The 22,168-nt window shown below is 43.8% G+C and overlaps 2 long non-coding RNA genes across 8 annotated transcripts in view; both read right to left on the reverse strand.

The window, feature by feature from the left end:
- Positions 1-22,168, reverse strand: part of LOC146042592 (uncharacterized) — a 750,533-nt gene that overhangs the window by 445,407 nt on the left and 282,958 nt on the right. The gene's annotated exons all lie outside the window — the stretch shown is intronic.
- Positions 19,777-22,168, reverse strand: part of LOC146041855 (uncharacterized) — a 32,742-nt gene continuing 30,350 nt past the window's right edge. Inside the window, exon 5 of the long non-coding RNA XR_014463625.1 lies at positions 19,777-19,890. This is a non-coding gene — a long non-coding RNA (uncharacterized LOC146041855). The remainder of the gene's footprint in view (positions 19,891-22,168) is intronic.

Below are 22,168 nucleotides of genomic sequence, written 5' to 3' on the forward strand. Positions count from 1 at the left end.
CCAAAGTAGGTGAAAATTATTATTTTCACTCACTTTTGTAGAAAATAAGCACCTCACCCTCCAGGCACATAGCTGCGTATGGAAAAAGTTATTTGCCAGTTCCGGTTTTCACACCCCAATCAAGTGTGATAGGGTACAGCAGTGCGAAAAAGGTATATGGGGCCTATATATTATCACTTCATTTCTACCAAAATAGGTGAAAATTATTATTTTCACTTACTTTTGTAGAAAATAAGCACCTCACAGCGGCAGGAACATCTCATGCACCGTTTTCGGCTTTCACCCCCCAACCATCACGCCGCGGCCAGAACATTTCTTGCGCCGGTTTCGGCTTTCACTCCCAAAAGCACCTCATCGCGGCCAGAACATCTCATGCGTCGGTTCCGGCTTTACTCCCCCAAGCACCCTGCCAAGGTGGTGACATTTCATTCACAGGTTCCAGCTTTCACCCTCCAGGCACATAGCAGAGTATGAAAAAAGTTATTTGCTGGTTTCGGTTTTCACACCCCAATCAAGTGTGATAGGGTACAGCGGTGTGAACGTGGTATATTGAGCCTATATATTATCATTTTATTTCGACCAAAGTAGGTGAAAATTATTATTTTCACTCACTTTTGTAGAAAATAAGCACCTCACCCTCCAGGCACATAGCTGCTTATGGAAAAAGTTATTTGCCAGTTCCGGTTTTCACACCCCAATCAAGTGTGATAGGGTACAGCAGTGCGAAAAAGGTATATGGGGCCTATATATTATCACTTCATTTCTACCAAAGTAGGTGAAAATTATTATTTTCACTTACTTTTGTAGAAAATAAGCACCTCACAGCGGCAGGAACATTTCATGCACTGTTTTCGGCTTTCACCCCCCAACCATCACGCCGCGGCCGGAACATTTCTTGCGCCGGTTCCGGCTTTCACTCCCAAAAGCACCTCGTCGCGGCCAGAACATCTCATGCGTCGGTTCCGGCGTTACTCCCCCAAGCAACTTGCCAAGTCGAGAACATTTCATTCACAGGTTCCAGCTTTCACCCTCCAGGCACAGAGCTGCTTATGGAGCAGGTTATTCGCCGTGTACAGTTTTCACACCCCAATCAAGTGTGATAGGGTACAGCGGTGTGAAAGTGGTATATGGGGCCTATGTACTATCACTTAATTTTTATCAAAGTAGGTGAAAATTATTATATTCACCTACTTTAGTACAAAATAAGTATTCTTGACATTCAATGAAAAGGCAATGCAGACAATATCACTGATATCTCCGGCACAGATATCAGTCCTGATTTGGCTCGCTGTCTGCATAAAATAATATAAGGACCTAAATTCATCAAACTTTAAACGTAATGTACGGGTCTATAACAAATATACACATTTGATAAACACGCATGTATGCCAGCAAGATATTATCGCGCCTCCTTACCTGTTGTGGGTAGCTGCTTCTGCCATCCGACGTTTGGAATATGCTGTAGTAAAAATGACGTCACAGTAGTCCAGAGATGTAGTAAGTGGGTAAGTAGTTGACATCACAATTCATTCATGGAGAAGGTCTACCTGAAAAAAAGAAGAAGGAGGCGCGATAATATGTTCATGACATACATGAATATTTATTAATACTGTGTCTTACATCGTAACACTCATAAATGCAGTACTGTACAGACAACACAAGTCATCCTTATCAGTCCCTGCCCCAGTGATTGCAAATACATGCTACAGCACATATTAGACCCTTAACTGTGGACCCGGCACTCAGTTTTACAAACTGAGCAGGTCCCCGGGTACGTACTTTGCAGCAGCCAGTCTTGAGGAGCTGTCAGGGACTATCACCCCCCAAGCACCTCACAGTGCCTGGACTCAGGAGCCGCTATTTGCGCTGATGCCTATCACCCTGCCTCAACCCAGCCCTCTTCACACGCGCAGGATAACACATCTACCTGCCGGAGTCACAGCAGGTTCAGGTACGGGAGCAACCTCAGACTGCCATCGCGTCTGAGCTCTGCTCCACAGATCATACCACGCTGTCTATATCAGAATATATATTCTCTCTGATTAAATTTTCCAACGGTGAATACATCCAGCCAGTGCGCCCAGACGAGACAGTACCTCTTATATTTAGAAATTGTTGTATTGGTTACTTGTGGCATTATCAGTCAGTCGGACAGAGGTCTTTTCTATTATTAGCTGTCTAAAGCGCACAACGGGTATATTGGGATACCAGCGGATTGTACATTGATTTAACTTCTAATCTTCAAAACAATCTGCCAGCGCAGTGCGCCAATATCAGTTTATAACCACCAGCATTCAATTATTGTACCAGAACATTTGTGGCTTCTCTGTTTTGTTTGATTATCAGCTGTCTAAACCGCACGACTGTTATTGTCTGAAACCAGCAAAAATTTATTTGCTGGTTTCGGTTTTCACACCCCAATCAAGTGTGATAGGGTACAGCGGTTTGAAAGTGGTATATTGAGTCCATATATTATCATTTTATTTCTACCAAAGTAGGTGAAAATTATTATTTTCACTCACTTTTGTAGAAAATAAGCACCTCACCCTCCAGGCACATAGCTGCGTATGGAAAAAGTTATTTGCCAGTTCCGGTTTTCACACCCCAATCAAGTGTGATAGGGTACAGCAGTGCGAAAAAGGTATATGGGGCCTATATATTATCACTTCATTTCTACCAAAATAGGTGAAAATTATTATTTTCACTTACTTTTGTAGAAAATAAGCACCTCATAGCGGCAGGAACATCTCATGCACCGTTTTCGGCTTTCACCCCCCAACCATCACGCCGCGGCCGGAACATTTCTTGCGCCGGTTCCGGCTTTCACTCCCAAAAGCACCTCGTCGCGGCCAGAACATCTCATGCGTCGGTTCCGGCTTTACTCCCCCAAGCACCCTGCCAAGGTGGTGACATTTCATTCACAAGTTCCAGCTTTCACCCTCCAGGCACATAGCTGAGTATGGAAAAAGTTATTTGCTGTTTTTGGTTTTCACACCCCAATCAAGTGTGATAGGGTACAGCGGTGTGAAAGTGGTATATTGAGCCTATATATTATCATTTTATTTCGACCAAAGTAGGTGAAAATTATTATTTTCACTCACTTTTGTAGAAAATAAGCACCTCACTCTCCAGGCACATAGCTGCATATGGAAAAAGTTATTTGCCAGTTTCGGTTTTCACACCCCAATCAAGTGTGATAGGGTACAGCAGTGTGAAAAAGGTATATGGGGCTCTATATATTTTATCACTTCATTTCTACCAAAGTCGGTGAAAATTATTATTTTCACTTACTTTTGTAGAAAATAAGCACCTCACCCTCCAGGCACATAGCTGCGTATGGAAAAAGTTATTTGTCAGGTCCGGTTTTCACACCCCAATCAAGTGTGATAGGGTACAGCGGTTTGAAAGTGGTATATTGAGTCCTATATATTATCACTTCATTTCTACCAAAGTGGGTGAAAATTATTATTTTCACTTACTTTTGTAGAAAAAAAGCACCTCACCTTCCAGGCACATAGCTGCGTATGGAAAAAGTTATTTGCCAGTTCCGGTTTTCACACCCCAATCAAGTGTGATAGGGTACAGCAGTGCGAAAAAAGGTATATGGGGCCTATATATTATCACTTCATTTCTTGCGCCGGTTCCGGCTTTCACTCCCAAAAGCACCTTGTCGCGGCCAGAACATCTCATGCGTCGGTTCCGGCTTTACTCCCCCAAGCACCCTACCAAGGTGGTGACATTTCATTCACAGGTTCCAGCTTTCACCCTCCAGACACATAGCTGAGTATGGAAAAAGTTATTTGCTGGTTTTGGTTTTCACACCCCAATCAAGTGTGATAGGGTACAGCGGTGTGGTGTGAAAGTGGTATATTGAGCCTATATATTATCATTTTATTTCTACCAAAGTAGGTGAAAATTATTATTTGCACTCACTTTTGTAGAAAATAAGCACCTCACCCTCCAGGCACATAGCTGCGTATGGAAAAAGTTATTTGTCAGGTCTGGTTTTCACACTCCAATCAAGTGTGATAGGGTACAGCAGTGCGAAAAAAGGTATATGGGGCCTATATATTATCACTTCATTTCTTGCGCCGGTTCCGGCTTTCACTCCCAAAAGCACCTTGTCGCGGCCAGAACATCTCATGCGTCGGTTCCGGCTTTACTCCCCCAAGCACCCTGCCAAGGTGGTGACATTTCATTCACAGGTTTCAGCTTTCACCCTCCAGGCACATAGCTGAGTATGGAAAAAGTTATTTGCTGGTTTTGGTTTTCACACCCCAATCAAGTGTGATAGGGTACAGCGGTGTGAAAGTGGTATATTGAGCCTATATATTATCATTTTATTTCGAACAAAGTAGGTGAAAATTATTATTTTCACTCACTTTTGTAGAAAATAAGCACCTCACAGAGGCAGGAACATCTCATGCACCGTTTTCGGCTATCACCCCCCAACCATCACGCCGCGGCCGGAACATTTCTTGTGCCGGTTCCGGCTTTCACTCCCAAAAGCACCTCGTCGCGGCCAGAACATCTCATGCGTCGGTTCCAGCTTTACTCCCCCAAGCACCCTGCCAAGGTGGTGACATTTCATTCACAGGTTCCAGCTTTCACCCTCCAGACACATAGCTGAGTATGGAAAAATTTATTTGCTGGTTTCGGTTTTTACACCCCAATCAAGTGTGATAGGGTACAGCGGTTTGAAAGTGGTATATTGAGTCCATATATTATCATTTTATTTCTACCAAAGTAGGTGAAAATTATTATTTTCACTCACTTTTGTAGAAAATAAGCACCTCACCTTCCAAGCACATAGCTGCGTTTGGAAAAAGTTATTTGCCAGTTCCGGTTTTCACACCCCAATCAAGTGTGATAGGGTACAGCAGTGCGAAAAAAGGTATATGGGGCCTATATATTATCACTTCATTTCTTGCGCCGGTTCCGGCTTTCACTCCCAAAAGCACCTTGTCGCGGCCAGAACATCTCATGCGTCGGTTCCGGCTTTACTCCCCCAAGCACCCTACCAAGGTGGTGACATTTCATTCACAGGTTCCAGCTTTCACCCTCCAGACACATAGCTGAGTATGGAAAAAGTTATTTGCTGGTTTTGGTTTTCACACCCCAATCAAGTGTGGTAGGGTACAGCGGTGTGAAAGTGGTATATTGAGCCTATATATTATCATTTTATTTCGACCAAAGTAGGTGAAAATTATTATTTTCACTCACTTTTGTAGAAAATAAGCACCTCACAGAGGCAGGAACATCTCATGCACCGTTTTCGGCTATCACCCCCCAACCATCACGCCGCGGCCGGAACATTTCTTGTGCCGGTTCCGGCCTTCACTCCCAAAAGCACCTCGTCGCGGCCAGAACATCTCATGCGTCGGTTCCAGCTTTACTCCCCCAAGCACCCTGCCAAGGTGGTGACATTTCATTCACAGGTTCCAGCTTTCACCCTCCAGGCACATAGCTGAGTATGGAAAAATTTATTTGCTGGTTTCGGTTTTCACACCCCAATCAAGTGTGATAGGGTACAGCGGTTTGAAAGTGGTATATTGAGTCCATATATTATCATTTTATTTTTACCAAAGTAGGTGAAAATTATTATTTTCACTCACTTTTGTAGAAAATAAGCACCTCACCTTCCAGGCACATAGCTGCGTTTGGAAAAAGTTATTTGCTAGTTCCGGTTTTCACACCCCAATCAAGTGTGATAGGGTACAGCAGTGCGAAAAAAGGTATATGGGGCCTATATATTATCACTTCATTTCTTGCGCCGGTTCCGGTTTTCACTCCCAAAAGCACCTTGTCGCGGCCAGAACATCTCATGCGTCGGTTCCGGCTTTACTCCCCCAAGCACCCTACCAAGGTGGTGACATTTCATTCACAGGTTCCAGCTTTCACCCTCCAGACACATAGCTGAGTATGGAAAAAGTTATTTGCTGGTTTTGGTTTTCACACCCCAATCAAGTGTGATAGGGTACAGCGGTGTGAAAGTGGTATATTGAGCCTATATATTATCATTTTATTTCGACCAAAGGTGCTTATTTTCGACTTTTGTAGAAAATAAGCACCTCACAGAGGCAGGAACATCTCATGCACCGTTTTCGGCTATCACCCCCCAACCATCACGCCGCGGCCGGAACATTTCTTGTGCCGGTTCCGGCTTTCACTCCCAAAAGCACCTTGTCGCGGCCAGAACATCTCATGCGTCGGTTCCAGCTTTACTCCCCCAAGCACCCTGCCAAGGTGGTGACATTTCATTCACAGGTTCCAGCTTTCACCCTCCAGGCACATAGCTGAGAATGGAAAAAGTTATTTGCTGGTTTCGGTTTTCACACCCCAATCAAGTGTGATAGGGTACAGCGGTTTGAAAATGGTATATTGAGTCCATATATTATCATTTTATTTCTACCAAAGTAGGTGAAAATTATTATTTTCACTCACTTTTGTAGAAAATAAGCACCTCACCCTCCAGGCACATAGCTGCGTATGGAAAAAGTTATTTGCCAGTTCCGGTTTTCACACCCCAATCAAGTGTGATAGGGTACAGCAGTGCGAAAAAGGTATATGGGGCCTATATATTATCACTTCATTTCTACCAAAATAGGTGAAAATTATTATTTTCACTTACTTTTGTAGAAAATAAGCACCTCACAGCGGCAGGAACATCTCATGCACCGTTTTCGGCTTTCACCCCCCAACCATCACGCCGCGGCCAGAACATTTCTTGCGCCGGTTTCGGCTTTCACTCCCAAAAGCACCTCATCGCGGCCAGAACATCTCATGCGTCGGTTCCGGCTTTACTCCCCCAAGCACCCTGCCAAGGTGGTGACATTTCATTCACAGGTTCCAGCTTTCACCCTCCAGGCACATAGCAGAGTATGAAAAAAGTTATTTGCTGGTTTCGGTTTTCACACCCCAATCAAGTGTGATAGGGTACAGCGGTGTGAACGTGGTATATTGAGCCTATATATTATCATTTTATTTCGACCAAAGTAGGTGAAAATTATTATTTTCACTCACTTTTGTAGAAAATAAGCACCTCACCCTCCAGGCACATAGCTGCTTATGGAAAAAGTTATTTGCCAGTTCCGGTTTTCACACCCCAATCAAGTGTGATAGGGTACAGCAGTGCGAAAAAGGTATATGGGGCCTATATATTATCACTTCATTTCTACCAAAGTAGGTGAAAATTATTATTTTCACTTACTTTTGTAGAAAATAAGCACCTCACAGCGGCAGGAACATTTTATGCACTGTTTTCGGCTTTCACCCCCCAACCATCACGCCGCGGCCGGAACATTTCTTGCGCCGGTTCCGGCTTTCACTCCCAAAAGCACCTCGTCGCGGCCAGAACATCTCATGCGTCGGTTCCGGCGTTACTCCCCCAAGCAACTTGCTAAGTCGAGAACATTTCATTCACAGGTTCCAGCTTTCACCCTCCAGGCACATAGCTGCGTATGGAGCAGGTTATTCGCCGTGTACAGTTTTCACACCCCAATCAAGTGTGATAGGGTACAGCGGTGTGAAAGTGGTATATGGGGCCTATGTACTATCACTTAATTTTTATCAAAGTAGGTGAAAATTATTATATTCACCTACTTTAGTACAAAATAAGTATTCTTGACATTCAATAAAAAGGCAATGCAGACAATATCACTGATATCTCCTGCACAGATATCAGTCCTGATTTGGCTCGCTGTCTGCATAAAATAATATAAGGACCTAAATTCATCAAACTTTAAACGTAATGTACGGGTCTATAACAAATATACACATTTGATAAACACGCATGTATGCCAGCAAGATATTATCGCGCCTCCTTACCTGTTGTGGGTAGCTGCTTCTGCCATCCGACGTTTGGAATATGCTGTAGTAAAAATGACGTCACAGTAGTCCAGAGATGTAGGTGGGTAAGTAGTTGACATCACAATTCATTCATGGTGAAGGTCTACCTGAAAAAAAGAAGAAGGAGGCGCGATAATATGTTCATGACATACATGAATATTTATTAATACTGTGTCTTACATCGTAACACTCATAAATGCAGTACTGTACAGACAACACAAGTCATCCTTATCAGTCCCTGCCCCAGTGATTGCAAATACATGCTACAGCACATATTAGACCCTTAACTGTGGACCCGGCACTCAGTTTTACAAACTGAGCAGGTCCCCGGGTACGTACTTTGCAGCAGCCAGTCTTGAGGAGCTGTCAGGGACTATCACCCCCCAAGCACCTCACAGTGCCTGGACTCAGGAGCCGCTATTTGCGCTGATGCCTATCACCCTGCCTCAACCCAGCCCTCTTCACACGCGCAGGATAACACATCTACCTGCCGGAGTCACAGCAGGTTCAGGTACGGGAGCAACCTCAGAATGCCATCGCGTCTGAGCTCTGCTCCACAGATCATACCACGCTGTCTATATCAGAATATATATTCTCTCTGATTAAATTTTCCAACGGTGAATACATCCAGCCAGTGCGCCCAGACGAGACAGTACCTCTTATATTTAGAAATTGTTGTATTGGTTACTTGTGGCATTATCAGTCAGTCGGACAGAGGTCTTTTCTATTATTAGCTGTCTAAAGCGCACAACGGGTATATTGGGATACCAGCGGATTGTACATTGATTTAACTTCTAATCTTCAAAACAATCTGCCAGCGCAGTGCGCCAATATCAGTTTATAACCACCAGCATTCAATTATTGTACCAGAACATTTGTGGCTTCTCTGTTTTGTTTGATTATCAGCTGTCTAAACCGCACGACTGTTATTGTCTGAAACCAGCAAAAATTTATTTGCTGGTTTCGGTTTTCACACCCCAATCAAGTGTGATAGGGTACAGCGGTTTGAAAGTGGTATATTGAGTCCATATATTATCATTTTATTTCTACCAAAGTAGGTGAAAATTATTATTTTCACTCACTTTTGTAGAAAATAAGCACCTCACCCTCCAGGCACATAGCTGCGTATGGAAAAAGTTATTTGCCAGTTCCGGTTTTCACACCCCAATCAAGTGTGATAGGGTACAGCAGTGCGAAAAAGGTATATGGGGCCTATATATTATCACTTCATTTCTACCAAAATAGGTGAAAATTATTATTTTCACTTACTTTTGTAGAAAATAAGCACCTCATAGCGGCAGGAACATCTCATGCACCGTTTTCAACTTTCACCCCCCAACCATCACGCCGCGGCCGGAACATTTCTTGCGCCGGTTCCGGCTTTCACTCCCAAAAGCACCTCGTCGCGGCCAGAACATCTCATGCGTCGGTTCCGGCTTTACTCCCCCAAGCACCCTGCCAAGGTGGTGACATTTCATTCACAAGTTCCAGCTTTCACCCTCCAGGCACATAGCTGAGTATGGAAAAAGTTATTTGCTGGTTTTGGTTTTCACACCCCAATCAAGTGTGATAGGGTACAGCGGTGTGAAAGTGGTATATTGAGCCTATATATTATCATTTTATTTCGACCAAAGTAGGTGAAAATTATTATTTTCACTCACTTTTGTAGAAAATAAGCACCTCACTCTCCAGGCACATAGCTGCATATGGAAAAAGTTATTTGCCAGTTTCGGTTTTCACACCCCAATCAAGTGTGATAGGGTACAGCAGTGTGAAAAAGGTATATGGGGCTCTATATATTTTATCACTTCATTTCTACCAAAGTCGGTGAAAATTATTATTTTCACTTACTTTTGTAGAAAATAAGCACCTCACCCTCCAGGCACATAGCTGCGTATGGAAAAAGTTATTTGTCAGGTCCGGTTTTCACACCCCAATCAAGTGTGATAGGGTACAGCGGTTTGAAAGTGGTATATTGAGTCCTATATATTATCACTTCATTTCTACCAAAGTGGGTGAAAATTATTATTTTCACTTACTTTTGTAGAAAAAAAGCACCTCACCTTCCAGGCACATAGCTGCGTATGGAAAAAGTTATTTGCCAGTTCCGGTTTTCACACCCCAATCAAGTGTGATAGGGTACAGCAGTGCGAAAAAAGGTATATGGGGCCTATATATTATCACTTCATTTCTTGCGCCGGTTCCGGCTTTCACTCCCAAAAGCACCTTGTCGCGGCCAGAACATCTCATGCGTCGGTTCCGGCTTTACTCCCCCAAGCACCCTACCAAGGTGGTGACATTTCATTCACAGGTTGCAGCTTTCACCCTCCAGACACATAGCTGAGTATGGAAAAAGTTATTTGCTGGTTTTGGTTTTCACACCCCAATCAAGTGTGATAGGGTACAGCGGTGTGGTGTGAAAGTGGTATATTGAGCCTATATATTATCATTTTATTTCTACCAAAGTAGGTGAAAATTATTATTTGCACTCACTTTTGTAGAAAATAAGCACCTCACCCTCCAGGCACATAGCTGCGTATGGAAAAAGTTATTTGTCAGGTCTGGTTTTCACACTCCAATCAAGTGTGATAGGGTACAGCAGTGCGAAAAAGGTATATGGGGCCTATATATTATCACTTAATTTCTACCAAAATAGGTGAAAATTATTATTTTCACTTACTTTTGCAGAAAATAAGCACCTCACAGCGGCAGGAACATCTCATGCACCGTTTTCGGCTTTCACCCCCCCAACCATCACGCCGCGGCCGGAACATTTCTTGCGCCGGTTCCGGCTTTCACTCCCAAAAGCACCTCGTCGCGGCCAGAACATCTCATGCGTCGGTTCCGGGTTTACTCCCCCAAGCACCCTGCCAAGGTGGTGACATTTCATTCACAGGTTCCAGCCTTCATCCTCCAGGCACATAGCTGAGTATGGAAAAAGTTATTTGCTGGTTTTGGTTTTCACACCCCAATCAAGTGTGATAGGGTACAGCGGTGTGAAAGTGGTATATTGAGCCTATATATTATCATTTTATTTCGACCAAAGTAGGTGAAAATTATTATTTTCACTCACTTTTGTAGAAAATAAGCACCTCACCCTCCAGGCACATAGCTGCGTATGGAAAAAGTTATTTGCCAGTTCCGGTTTTCACACCCCAATCAAGTGTGATAGGGTACAGCAGTGCGAAAAAGGTATATGGGGCCTATATATTATCACTTCATTTCTACCAAAATAGGTGAAAATTATTATTTTCACTTACTTTTGTAGAAAATAAGCACCTCACAGCGGCAGGAACATCTCATGCACCGTTTTCGGCTATCACCCCCAACCATCACGCCGCGGCCGGAACATTTCTTGCGCCGGTTCCGGCTTTCACTCCCAAAAGCACCTCGTCGCGGCCAGAACATCTCATGCGTCGGTTCCGGCTTTACTCCCCCAAGCACCCTGCCAAGGTGGTGACATTTCATTCACAGGTTCCAGCTTTCACCCTCCAGGCACATAGCTGAGTATGGAAAAAGTTATTTGCTGGTTTCGGTTTTCACACCCCAATCAAGTGTGATAGGGTACAGCGGTGTGAAAGTGGTATATTGAGCCTATATATTATCATTTTATTTCGACCAAAGTAGGTGAAAATTATTATTTTCACTCACTTTTGTAGAAAATAAGCACCTCACCTTCCAGGCACATAGCTGCGTATGGAAAAAGTTATTTCCCAGTTCCGGTTTTCACACATAAATCAAGTGTGATAGGGTAGAGCAGTGCGAAAAAGGTATATGGGGCTCTATATATTTTATCACTTCATTTCTACCAAAGTAGGTGAAAATTATTATTTTCACTTTCTTTTGCAGAAAATAAGTACCTCACAGCGGCAGGAACATCTCGTGCACCGTTTTCGACTTTCACCCCCCAACCATCACTCCGCGGCCGGAACATTTCTTGCGCCGGTTCCAGCTTTCACACCCAAAAGCACCTTGTCGCGGCCAGAACATCTCATGCGTCGGTTCCGGCTTTACTCCCCCAAGCACCCTGCCAAGGTGGTGACATTTCATTCACAGGTTCATGCTTTCACCCTCCAGGCACATAGCTGAGTATGGAAAAAGTTATTTGCTGGTTTCGGTTTTCACACCCCAATCAAGTGTGATAGGGTACAGCGGTGTGAAAGTGGTATATTGAGCCCATAAATTATCATTTTATTTCTACCAAAGTAGGTGAAAATTATTATTATCACTCACTTTTGTAGAAAATAAGCACCTCACCCTCCAGGCACATAGCTGCGTATGGAAAAAGTTATTTGTCAGGTCCGGTTTTCACACCCCAATCAAGTGTGATAGGGTACAGCAGTGCGAAAAAGGTATATGGGGCCTATATATTATCACTTCATTTCTACCAAAGTAGGTGAAAATTAATATTTTCACTTACTTTTGTAGAAAAAAAGCACCTCACAGAGGCAGGAACATCTCATGCACCGTTTTCGGCTATCACCCCCAACCATCACGCAGCGGCCGGAACATTTCTTGCGCCGGTTCCGGCTTTCACTCCCAAAAGCACCTCGTTGCGGCCAGAACATCTCATGCGTCGGTTCCGGCTTTACTCCCACAAGCACCCTGCCAAGGTGGTGACATTTCATTCACAGGTTCCAGCTTTCACCCTCCAGGCACATAGCTGAGTATGGAAAAAGTTATTTGCTGGTTTCGGTTTTCACACCCCAATCAAGTGTGATAGGGTACAGCGGTTTGAAAGTGGTATATTGAGCCCATATATTATCATTTTATTTCTACCAAAGTAGGTGAAAATTATTATTTTCACTCACTTTTGTAGAAAATAAGCACCTCACCTTCCAGGCACATAGCTGCGTATGGAAAAAGTTATTTGCCAGTTCCGGTTTTCACACCCCAATTAAGTGTGATAGGGTACAGCAGTGCGAAAAAGGTATATGGGGCCTATATATTATCACTTTATTTCTACCAAAATAGGTGAAAATTATTATTTTCACTTACTTTTGTAGAAAATAAGCACCTCACAGCGGCAGGAACATCTCATGCACCGTTTTCGGCTTTCACCCCCCAACCATCACGCCGCGGCCGGAACATTTCTTGCGCCGGTTCCGGCTTTCACTCCCAAAAGCACCTCGTCGCGGCCAGAACATCTCATGCGTCGGTTCCGGCTTTACTCCCCCAAGCACCCTGCCAAGGTGGTGACATTTCATTCACAGGTTCCAGCTTTCACCCTCCAGGCACATAGCTGAGTATGGAAAAATTTATTTGCTGGTTTCGGTTTTCACACCCCAATCAAGTGTGATAGGGTACAGCGGTGTGAAAGTGGTATATTGAGCCCATATATTATCATTTTATTTCTACCAAAGTAGGTGAAAATTATTATTTTCACTCACTTTTGTAGAAAATAAGCACCTCACCCTCCAGGCACATAGCTGCGCATGGAAAAAGTTATTTGCCAGTTCCGGTTTTCACACCCCAATCAAGTGTGATAGGGAACAGCAGTGTGAAAAAGGTATATGGGGCCTACATATTATCACTTCATTTCTACCAAAATAGGTGAAAATTATTATTTTCACTTACTTTTGTAGAAAAAAAGCACCTCACAGAGGCAGGAACATCTCATGCACCGTTTTCGGCTTTCACCCCCCAACCATCACGCCGCGGCCGGAACATTTCTTGCGCCGGTTCCGGCTTTCACTCCCAAAAGCACCTTGTCGCGGCCAGAACATCTCATGCGTCGGTTCCGGCTTTACTCCCCCAAGCACCCTGCCAAGGTGGTGACATTTCATTCACAGGTTCATGCTTTCACCCTCCAGGCACATAGCTGAGTATGGAAAAAGTTATTTGCTGGTTTCGGTTTTCACACCCCAATCAAGTGTGATAGGGTACAGCAGTGTGAAAGTGGTATATTGAGCCCATATATTATCATTTTATTTCTACCAAAGTAGGTGAAAATTATTATTTTCACTCACTTTTGTAGAAAATAAGCACCTCACCCTCCAGGCACATAGCTGCGTATGGAAAAAGTTATTTGCCAGTTCCGGTTTTCACACCCCAATCAAGTGTGATAGGGTACAGCAGTGCGAAAAAGGTATATGGGGCCTATATATTATCACTTCCTTTCTACCTAAATAGGTGAAAATTATTATTTTCACTTACTTTTGTAGAAAATAAGTACCGTATTTAATCAAGTGTGATAGGGTACAGCGGTGTGAAAGTGGTATATTGAGCCCATATATTATCATTTTATTTCTACCAAAGTAGGTGAAAATTATTATTTTCACTCACTTTTGTAGAAAATAAGCACCTCACCCTCCAGGCACATAGCTGCGCATGGAAAAAGTTATTTGCCAGTTCCGGTTTTCACACCCCAATCAAGTGTGATAGGGATCAGCAGTGCGAAAAAGGAATATGGGGCCTATATATTATCACTTAATTTCTACCAAAATAGGTAAAAATTATTATTTTCACTTACTTTTGTAGAAAATAAGCACCTCACAGTGGCAGGAACATCTCATGCACCGTTTTCGGCTTTCACCCCCCAACCATCACGCCGCGGCCGGAACATTTCTTGCGCCGGTTCCGGCTTTCACTCCCAAAAGCACCTCGTCGCGGCCAGAACATCTCATGCGTCGGTTCCGGCTTTACTCCCCCAAGCACCCTGCCAAGGTGGTGACATTTCATTCACAGGTTCCAGCTTTCACCCTCCAGGCACATAGCTGAGTATGGAAAAAGTTATTTGCTGGTTTCGGTTTTCACACCCCAATCAAGTGTGATAGGGAACAGCGGTGTGATAGTGGTATATTGAGTCCATATATTAATATTTTATTTCTACCAAAGTAGGTGAAAATTATTATTTTCACTCACTTTTGTAGAAAATAAGCACCTCACCCTCCAGGCACATAGCTGCGTATGGAAAAAGTTATTTGCCAGTTTCGGGTTTCACACCCCAATCAAGTGTGATAGTGTACAGCAGTGTGAAAAAGGTATATGGGGCTCTATATATTTTATCACTTCATTTCTAACAAAGTAGGTGAAAATTATTATTTTCACTTACTTTTGTAGAAAATAAGTACCTCACAGCAGCAGGAACATCTCGTGCACCGTTTTCGACTTTCACCCCCCAACCATCACTCTGCGGCCGGAAGATTTCTTGCGCTGGTTCCAGCTTTCACACCCAAAAGCACCTTGTCGCGGCCAGAACATCTCATGCGTTGGTTCCGGCTTTACTCCCCCAAGCACCCTGCCAAGGTGGTGACATTTCATTCACAGGTTCATGCTTTTACCCTCCAGGCACATAGCTGAGTATGGAAAAAGTTGTTTGCTGGTTTCGGTTTTCACACCCCAATCAAGTGTTATAGGGTACAGCGGTGTGAAAGTGGTATATTGAGTCCATATATTATCATTTTATTTCTACCAAAGTAGGTTAAAATTATTATTTTCACTCACTTTTGTAGAAAATAAGCACCTCACCCTCCAGGCACATAGCTGCGTATGGAAAAAGTTATTTGTCAGGTCCGGTTTTCACACCCCAATCAAGTGTGATAGGGTACAGCAGTGCGAAAAAGGTATATGGGGCCTATATATTATCACTTCATTTCTACCAAAGTAGGTGAAAATTATTATTTTCACTTACTTTTGTAGAAAAAAAGCACCTCACAGCAGCAGGAACATCTCGTGCACCGTTTTCGACTTTCACCCCCCAACCATCACTCTGCGGCCGGAAGATTTCTTGCGCTGGTTCCGGCTTTCACTCCCAAAAGCACCTCGTCGCGGCCAGAACATCTCATGCGTCGGTTCCCGCTTTACTCCCCCAAGCACCCTGCCAAGGTGGTGACATTTCATTCACAGGTTCCAGCTTTCACCCTCCAGGCACATAGCTGAGTATGGAAAAAGTTATTTGCTGGTTTCGGTTTTCACACCCCAATCAAGTGTGATAGGGTACAGCGGTTTGAAAATGGTATATTGAGTCCATATATTATCATTTTATTTCTACCAAAGTAGATGAAAATTATTATTTTCACTCACTTTTATAGAAAATAAGCACCTCACCCTCCAGGCACATAGCTGCGTATGGAAAAAGTTATTTGCCAAATCCGGTTTTCACACCCCAATCAAGTGTGATAGGGTACAGCAGTGCGAAAAAGGTATATGGGGCCTATATTTTATCACTTCATTTCTACCAAAATAGGTGAAAATTATTATTTTCACTTACTTTTGCAGAAAATAAGCACCTCACAGCGGCAGGAACATCTCATGCACCGTTTTAGGCTTTCACCCCCCAACCATCACGCCGCGGCCGGAACATTTTTTGCGCCGGTTCCGGCTTTCACTCCCAAAAGCACCTCGTCGCGGCCAGAACATCTCATGCGTCGGTTCCGGCTTTACTCCCCCAAGCACCCTGCCAAGGTGGTGACATTTCATTCACAGGTTCCAGCTTTCACCCTCCAGGCACATAGCTGAGTATGGAAAAAGTTATTTGCTGGTTTTGGTTTTCACACCCCAATCAAGTGTGATAGGGTACAGCGGTGTGAAAGTGGTATATTGAGCCTATATATTATCATTTTATTTCGACCAAAGTAGGTGAAAATTATTATTTTCACTCACTTTTGTAGAAAATAAGCACCTCACCCTCCAGGCACATAGCTGCGTATGGAAAAAGTTATTTGCCAGTTCCGGTTTTCACACCCCAATCAAGTGTGATAGGGTACAGCAGTGCGAAAAAGGTATATGGGGCCTATATATTATCACTTCATTTCTACCAAAATAGGTGAAAATTATTATTTTCACTTACTTTTGTAGAAAATAAGCACCTCACAGCTGCAGGAACATCTCATGCACCGTTTTCGGCTTTCACCCCCCAACCATCACGCCGCGGCCGGAACATTTCTTGCGCCGGTTCCGGCTTTCACTCCCAAAAGCACCTTGTCGCGGCCAGAACATCTCATGCGTCGGTTCCGGCTTTACTCCCCCAAGCACCGTGCCAAGGTGGTGACATTTCATTCACAGGTTCCAGCTTTCACCCTCCAGGCACATAGCTGAGTATGGAAAAAGTTATTTGCTGGTTTCGGTTTTCACACCCCAATCAAGTGTGATAGGGTACAGCGGTTTGAAAGTGGTATATTGAGTCCATATATTATCATTTTATTTCTACCAAAGTAGGTGAAAATTATTATTTTCACTCACTTTTGTAGAAAATAAGCACTTCACCCTCCAGGCACATAGCTGCGTATGGAAAAAGTTATTTGCCAGTTCCGGTTTTCACACCCCAATCAAGTGTGATAGGGTACAGCAGTGCGAAAAAGGTATATGGGGCCTATATATTATCACTTCATTTCTACCAAAGTAGGTGAAAATTATTATTTTCACTTACTTTTGTAGAAAAAAAGCACCTCACAGAGGCAGGAACATCTCATGCACCGTTTTCGGCTTTCACCCCCCAACCATCACGCCGCGGCCGGAACATTTCTTGCGCCGGTTCCGGCTTTCACTCCCAAAAGCACCTCGTCGCGGCCAGAACATCTCATGCGTCGGTTCCGGCTTTACTCCCCCAAGCACCCTGCCAAGGTAGTGACATTTCATTCACAGGTTCCAGCTTTCACCCTCCAGGCACATAGCTGAGTATGGAAAAAGTTATTTGCTGGTTTCGGTTTTCACACCCCAATCAAGTGTGATAGGGTACAGCGGTTTGAAAGTGGTATATTGAGCCCATATATTATCATTTTATTTCTACCAAAGTAGGTGAAAATTATTATTTTCACTCACTTTTGTAGAAAATAAGCACCTCACCCTCCAGGCACATGGCTGCGCATGGAAAAAGTTATTTGCCAGTTCCGGTTTTCACACCCCAATCAAGTGTGATAGGGTACAGCAGTGCGAAAAAGGTATATGGGGCCTATATTTTATCACATCATTTCTACCAAAATAGGTGAAAATTATTATTTTCACTTACTTTTGCAGAAAATAAGCACCTCACAGCGGCAGGAACATCTCATGCACCATTTTCGGCTTTCACCCCCCAACCATCACGCCGCGGCCGGAACATTTCTTGCGCCGGTTCCGGCTTTCACTCCCAAAAGCACCTCGTCGCGGCCAGAACATCTCATGCGTCGGTTCCGGCTTTACTCCCCCAAGCACCCTGCCAAGGTGGTGACATTTCATTCACAGGTTCCAGCTTTCACCCTCCAGGCACATAGCTGAGTATGGAAAAAGTTATTTGCTGGTTTTGGTTTTCACACCCCAATCAAGTGTGATAGGGTACAGCGGTGTGAAAGTGGTATATTGAGCCTATATATTATCATTTTATTTCGACCAAAGTAGGTGAAAATTATTATTTTCACTCACTTTTGTAGAAAATAAGCACCTCACCCTCCAGGCACATAGCTGCGTATGGAAAAAGTTATTTGCCAGTTTCGGTTTTCACACCCCAATCAAGTGTGATAGGGTACAGCAGTTTGAAAGTGGTATATTGAGTAAATATATTATAATTTTATTTCTACCAAAGTAGGTGAAAATTATTATTTTCACTCACTTTTGTAGAAAATAAGCACCTCACCCTCCAGGCACATAGCTGCGTATGGAAAAAGTTATTTGCCAGTTCCGGTTTTCACACCCCAATCAAGTGTGATAGGGTACAGCAGTGCGAAAAAGGTATATGGGGCCTATATATTATCACTTCATTTCTACCAAAATAGGTGAAAATTATTATTTTCACTTACTTTTGTAGAAAATAAGCACCTCACAGCGGCAGGAACATCTCATGCACCGTTTTCGGCTTTCACCCTCCAACCATCACGCCGCGGCCGGAACATTTCTTGCGCCGGTTCCGGCTTTCACTCCCAAAAGCACCTCATCGCGGCCAGAACATCTCATGCGTCGGTTCCGGCTTTACTCCCCCAAGCACCCTGCCAAGGTGGTGACATTTCATTCACAGGTTCCAGCTTTCACCCTCCAGGCACATAGCTGAGTATGGAAAAAGTTATTTGCTGGTTTCGGTTTTCACACCCCAATCAAGTGTGATAGGGTACAGCCGTTTGAAAGTGGTATATTGAGCCTATATATTATCATTTTATTTCTACCAAAGTAGGTGAAAATTATTATTTTCACTCACTTTTGTAGAAAATAAGCACCTCACCCTCCAGGCACATAGCTGCGTATGGAAAAAGTTATTTGCCAGTTCCGGTTTTCACACCCCAATCAAGTGTGATAGGGTACAGCAGTGCGAAAAAGGTATATGGGGCCTATATATTATCACTTCATTTCTACCAAAATAGGTGAAAATTATTATTTTCACTTACTTTTGTAGAAAATAAGCACCTCACAGCGGCAGGAACATCTCATGCACCGTTTTCGGCTTTCACCCCCCAACCATCACGCCGCGGCCGGAACATTTATTGCGCCGGTTCCGGCTTTCACTCCCAAAAGCACCTCGTCGCGGCCAGAACATCTCATGCGTCGGTTCCGGCTTTACTCCCCCAAGCACCCTGCCAAGGTGGTGACATTTCATTCACAGGTTCCAGCTGTCACCCTCCAGGCTCAGAGCTGCATATGGAGCAGGTTATTCGCCGTGTACAGTTTTCACACCCCAATCAAGTGTGATAGGGTACAGCGGTGTGAAAGTGGTATATGGGGCCTATGTACTATCACTTAATTTTTATCAAAGTAGGTGAAAATTATTATATTCACCTACTTTAGTACAAAATAAGTATTCTTGACATTCAATAAAAAGGCAATGCAGACAATATCACTGATATCTCCTGCACAGATATCAGTCCTGATTTGGCTCGCTGTCTGCATAAAATAATATAAGGACCTAAATTCATCAAACTTTAAACGTAATGTACGGGTCTATAACAAATATACACATTTGATAAACACGCATGTATGCCAGCAAGATATTATCGCGCCTCCTTACCTGTTGTGGGTAGCTGCTTCTGCCATCTGACGTTTGGAATATGCTGTAGTAAAAATGACGTCACAGTAGTCCAGAGATGTAGTAAGTGGGTAAGTAGTTGACATCACAATTCATTCATGGAGAAGGTCTACCTGAAAAAAAGAAGAAGGAGGCGCGATAATATGTTCATGACATACATGAATATTTATTAATACTGTGTCTTACATCGTAACACTTATAAATGCAATACTGTACAGACAACACAAGTCATCCTTATCAGTCCCTGCCACAGTGATTGCAAATACATGCTACAGCACATATTAGACCCTTAACTGTGGACCCGGCACTCAGTTTTACAAACTGAGCATGTCCCCGGGTACGTACTTTGCAGCAGCCAGTCTAGAGGAGCTGTCAGGGACTATCACCCCCCAAGCACCTCACAGTGCCTGGAACATCTCATGCGCCAGTTTAGGCTTTCACCCCCCTGCATGGCAATCTCATGCGCCAGATCTGGCACCTTGACAAAGCACCTCGCCATGGCCGGAACATTTCATGCGCCGGTTCCAGCTTTCACTCCCAAAAGCACCTCGTCGCGGCCAGAACATCTCATGCGTCGGTTCCGGGCTTTACTCCCCCAAGCACCCTACCAAGGTGGTGACATTTCATTCACAGGTTCCAGCTTTCACCCTCCAGACACATAGCTGAGTATGGAAAAAGTTATTTGCTGGTTTTGGTTTTCACACCCCAATCAAGTGTGATAGGGTACAGCGGTGTGAAAGTGGTATATTGAGCCTATATATTATCATTTAATTTCGACCAAAGTAGGTGAAAATTATTATTTTCACTCACTTTTGTAGAAAATAAGCACCTCACCTTCCAGGAACATAGCTGCGTATGGAAAAAGTTATTTGCCAGTTCCGGTTTTCACACCCCAATCAAGTGTGATAGAGTACAGCAGTGCGAAAAAGGTATATGGGGCCTATATATTATAACTTCATTTCTACCAAAATAGGTGAAAATTATTATTTTCACTTACTTTTGTAGAAAATAAGCACCTCACAGCGGCAGGAACATCTCATGCACCGTTTTCGGCTTTCACCCCCCAACCATCACGCCGCGGCCGGAACATTTCTTGCGCCGGTTCCGGCTTTCACTCCCAAAAGCACCTCATCGCGGCCAGAACATCTCATGCGTCGGTTCCGGCTTTACTCCCCCAAGCACCCTGCCAAGGTGGTGACATTTCATTCACAGGTTCCAGCTTTCACCCTCCAGGCACATAGCTGAGTATGGAAAAAGTTATTTGCTGGTTTCGGTTTTCACACCCCAATCAAGTGTGATAGGGTACAGCAGTTTGAAAGTGGTATATTGAGTAAATATATTATCATTTTATTTCTACCAAAGTAGGTGAAAATTATTATTTTCACTCACTTTTGTAGAAAATAAGCACCTCACCCTCCAGGCACATAGCTGCGTATGGAAAAAGTTATTTGCCAGTTCCGGTTTTCACACCCCAATCAAGTGTGATAGGGTACAGCAGTGCGAAAAAGGTATATGGAGCCTATATATTATCACTTCATTTCTACCAAAATAGGTGAAAATTATTATTTTCACTTACTTTTGTAGAAAATAACCACCTCACAGCGGCAGGAACATCTCATGCACCGTTTTCGGCTTTCACCCTCCAACCATCACGCCGCGGCCGGAACATTTCTTGCGCCGGTTCCGGCTTTCACTCCCAAAAGCACCTCATCGCGGCCAGAACATCTCATGCGTCGGTTCCGGCTTTACTCCCCCAAGCACCCTGCCAAGGTGGTGACATTTCATTCACAGGTTCCAGCTTTCACCCTCCAGGCACATAGCTGAGTATGGAAAAAGTTATTTGCTGGTTTCGGTTTTCACACCCCAATCAAGTGTGATAGGGTACAGCCGTTTGAAAGTGGTATATTGAGCCTATATATTATCATTTTATTTCTACCAAAGTAGGTGAAAATTATTATTTTCACTCACTTTTGTAGAAAATAAGCACCTCACCCTCCAGGCACATAGCTGCGTATGGAAAAAGTTATTTGCCAGTTCCGGTTTTCACACCCCAATCAAGTGTGATAGGGTACAGCAGTGCGAAAAAGGTATATGGGGCCTATATATTATCACTTAATTTCTACCAAAATAGGTGAAAATTATTATTTTCACTTACTTTTGTAGAAAATAAGCACCTCACAGCGGCAGGAACATCTCATGCACCATTTTCGGCTTTCACCCCCCAACCATCACGCCGCGGCCGGAACATTTCTTGCGCCGGTTCCAGCTTTCACACCCAAAAGCACCTTGTCGCGGCCAGAACATCTCATGCGTCGGTTCCGGCTTTACTCCCCCAAGCACCCTGCCAAGGTGGTGACATTTCATTCACAGGTTCATGCTTTAACCCTCCAG

This window comes from Crinia signifera, chromosome 19 (assembly GCF_055691185.1).
Source record: "Crinia signifera chromosome 19, ASM5569118v1, whole genome shotgun sequence".
NCBI classification, from domain to species: Eukaryota; Metazoa; Chordata; class Amphibia; order Anura; family Myobatrachidae; genus Crinia; species Crinia signifera.